Source organism: Gavialis gangeticus, unplaced genomic scaffold, assembly GCF_001723915.1.
Source record: "Gavialis gangeticus isolate Ggan-Ray unplaced genomic scaffold, GavGan_comp1, whole genome shotgun sequence".
Taxonomy (NCBI): Eukaryota; Metazoa; Chordata; order Crocodylia; family Gavialidae; genus Gavialis; species Gavialis gangeticus.
In genome coordinates, this window is record NW_017729024.1 from 39,374,741 (window position 1) to 39,384,229 (window position 9,489).

General features: G+C 43.7%; 1 protein-coding gene across 1 annotated transcript in view; it reads left to right on the forward strand.

The window, feature by feature from the left end:
- LINGO2 (leucine rich repeat and Ig domain containing 2) overlaps positions 1–9,489 on the forward strand; it is an 880,510-nt gene that overhangs the window by 189,051 nt on the left and 681,970 nt on the right. The window lies entirely within an intron of this gene.

The window sequence follows — 9,489 nt, forward strand, 5'->3', positions numbered from 1 at the left end:
GCCATCCTGACACACCTTTGGTTGGATGACTATTTCTTATTTGATCTAGCCTCCCTGGATATCTGTACTTAGCCCTAATGGGAAATGTATTCAGTCCAGAATGCAGAAAAATAATGCCTCCTCCTATTTATTCCATTTCTCTCTTTTCCTCAATCTCAAATGCAGTACTTTTGTTTTTCTACTTGGATTATTGTTTCATGAGTTCCAACTTTCCACCTTGGGATGGCAAATGTTCTCAACATCTCAAAAACAGAATTAAAAAACATATATGTCGTGGAAAGAACACATCCAACCTTTAATTCTGACTTGTATGTATATGTAGATGAGCTTTTACCATTGGAAAGATGCTGGTGTTCAGGGATAATATACCAGTGATTAATTCATATATGCAAAAGCATCTGTGAATTTCAGTCTCCTAGTCATCTTTTAACTATTTCTTTATTTTGACTCTTGTTGTAACTCTGGCAAATAAATACAATTACTCACAGGTTTACTGACCCCTTCAGATTTGAGCATTCATAACTATTGCTTGTGGTGTTTTATCGCCCTGCTCTTTATAAGAAGCAGAAGAAGAATTATAAAAAAAACGAGACAGGTAAACTAAACCTGTTCAGAGGTTTCCTTTTCTTTTTTTTTTTTCACTTCTCTCCAGGGCTTTATGAAGTATCCTTTGAACATGAACTTTGATGAGACCAAAATCAAATTCAGACTTCAGCTTGAAGAAGGTTTCTTAAGGCTGTTTTTTTTTTTGTTTTGTTTTTGTTTTTTGAGGCAAATTTTAAAGTCCCAAGACTTTGTTTGGAAATTAAATCCCTGGCAATATCAAGCAGTTCTGATTTGCTGGGTGGCATATATCTTAGACTAGTTTAAACTTCAAGAGGGAAAATGGTTCCTATTTGTTTGCACATGTTAACTTGAGAAAAAACTGTCAGTCTAAGAAACAGCTGTGCAATAGGAAAGACCAGTTTTGAATAGGAATATAGAGCTAATCTGCCCCCTTTCTTGTCCATTCTCTTTAAGAATCATACTGCTGCTCTATTTTGAGGTAGAAAAAAACAGCTTTAAAAGCAATACATTTCTGTGCCACGTAGGGGAAAAAAACCAACATAAGGTTGTTTCAATTTCTCTTTTTTCATTTTGCAATAACCGCTGCTGAATAAAGATTTGTAATTACATTCTATGCTCTAGAAATAAATTCTCATATAAAAGAATTTGTCGCAGGGCACTTCCGTGCCCCGCTCCTAGTGAGGCTCAAACTTAAGGGGGGAGGTGTGTCGCAGGGCACTGAAGCGCCCTGCTCCTAGAAAGAGGGACAGGTGCTGGTTCCCGGGCAACTGCAGTTTGGTCAGCTGACCAGAAGGGGGCAGGGCCTGGCCTATATAAACAAGCCAGGCTGAGGCCAGAGGCAGTTCCCCTCTGGCAGCCGAGGAAGTCGGAGCTCTGTTGAAGCAGGCAGAGTAGAGAAGCCTGATGGTCTGAACAGCTTCTGTGGAAGGAGACCAGGTGGAGGAATCCCTGGTAGGGATTTGGGAGGATAAATGGCCTGATGGTTTAGAGTTTACGTTTTAGCCAGGAGACTTAGCTTTGCGTTGTAGCTGATTGGCTCATGTTATTACATTCTGTTGTTTGTTGTTACACTGGAGGACTGGGTGAGGCTAATAGGGGTTGGAGGAGGCCTCAATGGGTGCCAGAGAGGGCACAGCATTGAGGGGGCATTGACCTCAGCCCTGCGAAGGGGCACAGTGGATTGAGGGCCAGGTAAGGCTGAGGCCACCTGAGCCCCACAGGAATTGTAGCCCTGAGGAGGGGATTTAGGGGCCAGGCACAGTTATGGCCACCTGAGCCCCAATTGTGAGAAGCCCCAGAGTGGGCACCGGTAGAAGAGCCCCAGTGCGGGCGAGAGTGCGGGGAAAGGCTCCAGTGCGGGCGAGAGTGCGGGGAAAGGCCCCAGTGCGGGCAGCAACCACGGGAGGCGACTGTAAGGAAGGAGAGGCCATAGAGCGTCTGTGAGGATGCAGACCATCTGAAAAATTGACTAGACAACATCCGGGACATCATGCTTGGGGCATGGTATTAGGGGTGGTAGGAGCCACGCGTAGCCCTTAAGGTGTGAGGGCACCGAGTCACCTTAGGCGGGGCACAGACTGGAGTACATCAGGGGTACTGTGTCAAGGAGAACTAAAGGCAGCCTCCCTTAATACTCTTGACATCAAAGACGTGGCGGGCAAGAACAAGGGTGCATTGACACCGACTTGGCATGGTAGGGGGCGCCAGGAGAGATCACGGCCGGTCTTAGAACCCCTCCCCATGACAGAATGCACATCTTATATTCAAATCTTGTAACTATACAGTTAGCTCAGTAAAAGATATCAGCCTAAGAAATTCTTGACTCTTGCTTCATGTCATAACCTCATGTCAACCTCATTCTGAGGGGGAAGTGCTACACAGTACTTATAATCAATCATCTACAACAGGTGTGTCAAATATATGGCCCACATATCAGATCCAGCCCCTGGTGCTGCTCTGTGTGGCCTGTTGGGCTACAGGGAGGGAAGTGGAACTTGGGGGACGTGGCTTGCTGCAGAATCTGGGGCCCTTGGTGGACATGGTGAGCAGCAGCAGGAGGCAAAGCAAGGGCTGATACAGCTCTGGTTACCCTGTGCCTACTTGGTGTGTTACCACTGTCACCACAGTGGCAAGCAGCCACTTGGCTTGTGCTTTTGCCCTCCCTTCACCGCTGGCAACACTGATGCCCTTTGCTGGAGCTGAAGCTAGAGCTGCTGCTAGCACTGCATGCTGTGGGCCAACTACTAGTATATGCCCCAGGGTAGAGCGACCCCATTCCTTAGTCTCCATTTGGACCGCAAGGTGCTCTGCAGTCTGTATCTGGCTTGGGGCACAACATGATTTTGACACCCTGATCTATAATAATCAAGCTCCAAATAGACCTTCATTATAATCAAATATCACTCAATTGATTTCGGCCTCTGAGAGTTTAAGTAAAAAAGTGAAAAAATGAAGTATTTGTTATTGATGAGAAAAAAATTAGGCAGATTAATTGAGCTCTGTTTGTTTTATTATCAAGTTATCATATCACCATTAGAACTACATTGTTGTCCTAACTGGTAATGCACAAAGAAATCTGGCTTTGCATTGACATCACAGGTGATTATTGGAGTAGTCAGAAAATTGTTGTAAAAATTTTAGTGTGGGGTATTCACTTTTGACATTTTATTTGCAAATTCCTTATTTTTTGAGCAGATAAACTCCCTGTTTTACATATTTCATGAATATGGAGTGTGAGTTAAAGTACCATCATTCTTCCCATTGATTCAACAGAATTCTTTCTCTATGTTCTCAGCCAGGCTGAACTCCGTGATTATCAGTGAGAGGTTGTCTGGGAGAGAGAAAGGTAATCTTTTTCCAATAGTGTCTGTACTAGTTTATGTGGAATGATACTTCACAGTCTGTAGGACCTGCTGAAGTGGATTTAGGCCAGCTTTAAGTGGAAAATAAATCAAAGAAGTATAGTCCATAGAGCATCATGCTGCTTGTAGAAGTGAGGTCTGAGAAGTACAACAAGACTTTGCTAAGGCATGTGAGTAGATGTCTATGGCACCTGGCAGACAAAGTGCTTTGGGTAAATCCAAAATCTTTTATTAGACCAACTAAAACAGCTGAAAAAAATTCTTCTTTGCAAAATTTTGGGTACAAACACACTTCTTTTTGTACCCAAAAGCTTGCAAAGAAGAATTTTTCCAACTATTTTAGTTGGTCCGTTAAAAGATATTGGATTTACCCAAAGACTTGTCTGTCTATGTCCTTAGATCAACATGGCTACACCCAATACCCTATGCCACCTGGCAAATGTTATCCATTTATGACATGATTAACTTGGTAATCATGGCATAAATAGTAACCCCACCACATGTTCAGGCAATTAATGATGTGACAAAAGGAGAAACCAGTCATAAAAATGTTCAATGTTATATGTGGAACATTTTTATAGCTGACTTCCTTTGCACCTTAAGTTGAATGTGTGGTAGGACAGTGTCCCACCATGCTAGCTATATGGCAGGGCTTTAAGCTAACCAGCAACATGGAGTGGTATGAAGATGTCCCTGATCCCTGGTTGTCTTTTCCTTAGCACTGGCAACTGGAGATGGGATAGCTTTAGGTGCTGGAGCATGGGGACGGTGTCAGTTGATAGATTCCACACACATGCATAGTGTGACAGCTACTTTAGCAGCAACCTTTGAACATCTGGATGGTCAGAGCTAAAAAAAAAAAAAGGACCAAATTCTCGATACTGAGCTCCCCACCTACAAATTGTACAATTGGGGGTCTATCCCAGGTCCCCAAACTGGTATGTCCAACCCTGCTCCACATGCAGTTTTTGGGATCCAGGATAAAGTTCTTCATATCCAAGTTGCACAGTTCTATTAATGTCTGCCAGGGGCCTGCAAATACCCCAAGAACCATCTCTCTTCCTATAAATATAGGCCCATCAGCCTGACTTCTATCCCGGGGAAGATCTTAGAAAAGTTTATTAAAGAGGCCATCCTTAATGGACTGGTCGACACCAACTTCCTAATGGATAGCCAGCACGGGTTTGTTGCAGGTAGGTATTGCTTGACCAATCTCATTTCCTTATGCAAGCAGGTGACCTATCACCTGGACAAGGGAGAAGAGATTGATGTCATATATCTAGACTTCAAAAAAGCCTTTTATCTGGTATCCCATGATCACCTCTTGGCAAAACTGGCCAATTGTGGTCTTGGGTCCACCATGATCCACTGGCTGGGAAATTGGCTCCGTGGTCAGACACAGAGGGTAGTAATTGATGGCAGTCACTCATCATGGTGTCCTGTGACCAGTGGGGTCCTCCAAGGCTCTGTCCTTGAACCCATATTGTTCAACATCTTCATTAATGATGTGGACATTGGAGTCAGGAGCAGACTGGCCAAGTTTGCCAATGACACTAAACTTTGGGGCAAAGCATCCATGCCAGAAAACAGGCCGGTGATCCAGGCTGACCTGTACAGGCTCAGCAAATGGGCGGATGAGAACCAGATGGTGTTTAACACCAAAAAATGCAAGGTTCTCCACCTTCGGGAAAAAAAACCTGAAGCATCCTTATAGGCTCGGCAGTGCTACGCTGGTTAGCGCTACGGAAGAAAGAGACTTGGAGGTCATCATTGACCACAAGATGAACATGAGCCTGCAATGTAATGCTGCGGCTAGTAAAGAAACCAAAATGCTGGCATGCATCCATAGATGCTTCTCAAGCAAATCCAAGGATGTCTGCCCCCTATACTCGGCCTTGGTGAAGCCGCAGCTGGAGTATTGTGTCCAGTTTTGGGCTCCACAATTCAAAAAGGCTGTGGAGAAGCTTGAGAGAGTCCAGAGAAGAGCCACGTGCATGATCAGAAGTCAGAAAAGCAGACCTTATGATGACAGGCTGAGAGCCATGGGGCTCTTTAGCCTGGAAAAGCGCAGGCTCAGGGGTGACCTGATGCCCACCTATAAGTTTATCAGGGGTGACTACTAGTATCTGGGGGAATGTTTGTTCACCAGAGTGCCCCAAGGGATGACGAGGTCGAACGGTCATAAACTACTAGAAGCCTGTTTTAGGCTGGACATAAGGAAGAATTTCTTTACAATCTGAGCCCCCAGGTCTGGAACCGCCTGCCATCGGAGGTGGTTCAAGCACCTACATTGAACACCTTCAAGAGCAAATTGGATGCTTATCTTGCTGGGATCCTATGACCCCAGCTGACTTCCTGCTCTTTGGGCGGGGGGCTGGACTTGATGATCTTCTAAGGTCCCTTCCAGCCCTAATGTTTATGAAATCTATGAAATCTTGTACTATGTACAAGAAAGGAGAGCACTTTTCCCTAAAAGGAGGATTCAGAAGAGACTTGGAAAACACCATGGTTTTCCTATAGATTCTTCCGCATTTGGACATGATTTGGTCATTTACTTGCAAATTTGTCATTTCCAAGGCAGCAAAAATGTCTTATATGTTCATATCCATAATCTTAGTCATACACCATTTTACAGTGAATGGTTTATTATGAAGTGACAAAAGGGAAGGACAAATCTATGCCAACTGTTTAAATTTTAATAGAAATGTTCTCCCATGAGGCTGTTTATAATAAAAAAATGAGTAGTCAAACAATTGTATATCAGAGAGGTTACTATTTGGAATAATCCAAAACCCACTAATAATCCAATAAAAGGTGACAATAAGCCTGTTAAAACTCCTGGAGATATGAATCTTCAATTATATTCTCCTATGAAATATTGTCTTCAAGTTCCCATTCTTTAGCTATCACTATTTATCAATCAAAGAACTTCTTTGCCTTTTGTAGTAAAGGAAAATCTATCTATTGCCCTCAAAACTGACCTACGTTTTTGTTAAGTAAAACTTGATTCTTTCTCCCATTATAAGAGAAATCACAATTTTAACAAATTATTTTTTTTTCATGTAGGCAGTGAAGGATACTACATTTGCTTCATCATATTACTTATTTTTGATCTGAGAACAAGGGCAGCTATTGTTGCTGCTTTGCTTTATTTTTCCCTTTCATATAAAAGTATGTTTGCAAATGAAGGTACGATGGAGAAGAGGAGCTAACTCTGATCTAAAAATGATGTAATGTTCTCTGCAACAAAATCAAGATTGTCATCTCACATTACTCACTGTCCCCCTTCACAGTACACCTTTAACATGATAGTTAGCACTTGCATATCACTTAACTTCTCTCAAAAGAACTGTGAAAATAACAAATCCATAGAGAGAGAGAGATCTATCAAAACCCATTTAACACTACATTTTGAAAATTCTGCTCCAAGTGGGTCTTTAATTTTGGGCTCCAGAAATTCTGACACCTTTGTCTTAGGTCACCCTTAGCACTGTTTAAAAAAATAATATAAAATACGCTTCATTAAAATAGTCCATTCAGAAAACAGCCAACTTTCATCTTTGATATTAGAATGAAGTCAGCAAGCATGCTCTCTCTTTATGGAATATTTAAATGCTATGGATTTAATTTCTTAATTAGGAACTTCTTTGTTCATTTACATCAGCGGCACTTTTGACATGTACTTCACTGTAAAAAGGAACCGACTTTTTGCATACTAAAAGCTATCTGTTTTGGGGGCACCTAAATTAGCAGCTGGATTCCTAGAATAGTTATCTAGATTGAACACCTAATATTTAAAGTATATGTAGGAATAAAATTACGCACATTAGAAAATTAGGGACATGATATTAGAAATACTCAGTGTATCTGAAAATTAGGACCAGTGTGTTTGGTAGCTGCTCCTGGCTAGAGAAAGATGAAGAATTTTTGTTCTTTGCTGGGATCCAAAAAACTTCTGCAACTTTCACAGAAGGTTAAAATTTATGAACCATCACATTTTCCAATCAAGTCTGAAAAGCTATAGATAGATGGTCCCATTCATCTTCTCTAGTCAGGCCAAGTGCAAGATGCATTAGTAAATGTTAGGTAACTATTCCAAAAGAACACTTCTTTGAAGTGCTATCCATTTTCTTGGGGAAGCTGAGTTAGTGACATCAGCTGACTTCCCCAGCACCTGAGAATCTGCGTTGAGGTAGAAGTACATTGTGTATTGTAATAGGGATCCAGAGGCTCTTGTTAATTTAAGGGGAAAGTGCAGCAGGCTAATCTTGCTGTGTAGGTAGGCATCAGAGCAGAAGTTACCTGGACTGCAATAAGTTTGCTGTGTGGAGTAGATTTCCAGAGGGCCTGAGAATAGATGCTTTAAGCAGCTGGGTTATTCTGCAGCAGGGAAGGGTAGGCTGAGCATTAGAAAAAGGGGAAACCCCTGTGTATGACTAAAGAGTCATCTGACCAGAAGAGGGAGTGCTTTAGGGCATATAAACCCATTGCCTGAAGCAAGGTGGTCAGTCTGGCCCTGCGTATTGCAGGAAGTGGAACTCCTGTGAGACAGACTGCAAGAGACAGCCTGGAAGGCATCCAAACCACCCATGAGAGCTGGGAGGTGAGAGCTCAGTGGGCAGGAGGGTTTGCAGGATACCATTGATTCAGAATAAGGAAGGCTTTTTGTTTAGAAACAATTGCTTGTATTTGCATTGTGGCTAAATTTAACACTGGGGGACTGGATGTGCATGGTTAAAAGGACCAGGTAGAATGCCACAGAGGAGCCTTCCAGAGTCTAGAGCCCAGTGGGCTGCATGGGGCTGAAGCCCAAATCTTTTACTGGCTGGGAATAACAGCCTTGCAGAGCCAGGGACTCAGGAGGCTAACCCATTTAAAGGGCCAGGGGCTGGCACAAGACAAGAGCAGGCTTGCCTTGGCATAGGGCACTAGGGGGCTGGGTGAGATTGTGAACAGTCTTTCCTGGACCAGACGCCCAGATACTGAGACAGGGCCAAGGGGTCTGGAGACCAGAGACTGAGACACAGAGAGGGCTGAGGCTGAGAAAGCCAGGCTAGAACAAGTAAGCCAGGGATGGAGGTCTGTAGCTAGAACAACAGTGGACTTAGGCCACTACAGAAGCAAAGCACACTGAAAAATAAGATCTGTGAGGTATAGTAGTAGATATAAGGGAGGACGGAGGTCACAGATTTAGCCCTTAAGGCAATTAGGGCAACAGGATCAGATCCCCAAGGCCAGAAGACGATGGGTGGCAGCATCTAAACCCAAATTAGGTGGGCCAGGTTGAGCCAAAGAAACTAACTGACTATAGAGAAAGAGCACGCAGTGCTCCCCGGTCTCTGAGGGCAACCTCCCCTCATTATCTTTATCAAGGCAACACAGATGAGGAAGCTGGATGACAGCCTGAGAGGATGGAGTAGGAGCCAGGCAGAATTAACATGGCCACTAGGGAATGTCACGGCCACCCCTAGGGTGTATCTTGTCAAAATATGTCTCTTCACTCACATTAAAAATAGCTTGTTTAAATAAATTTAAGGTGTTTTGACAAACACACTCATGTTTTAAGTTTGAATTCCCATTCTGTTGGATGTTGTATGCCATATATATTGTGATAGCTTAGAGGCCACCACCTTGTGCTTTTGGCATTGTACAAATTTTCAGTAAAGAGAGCCCATGTCCAAGAAAACTAACACTTAAAATATATACTATTTAGTAGGGCTGTGTGAAGCTTTGGGTGCTGATTTGATTCGGAGGAGATTCGGCCCCATTCAGGGGCCAAATCTCCCAATCCAAATAGAATCGGGGGGCCAATAAAAAGGTCCAGATCGATTTGAAGCTCTCTGAATCATCAGAAAAGATTCAGAGAGTTTCCACAATTTGGGCAGTCCCTGCCTGCTGCAGCAGGGAGCTGGAGTCAGACTCTATGCCGGTAAGTAGGGGGTGGGGGAGGGGACGATGGGCCCTGCCAGGCCCCATGCCCTGCCTGCTCCCCCCGCCCCCATGGGTGCTGCTGGCCGGGGGGGGCGAACCCTGCAGCCCCCCCCCACTGCCCCAGGCCATG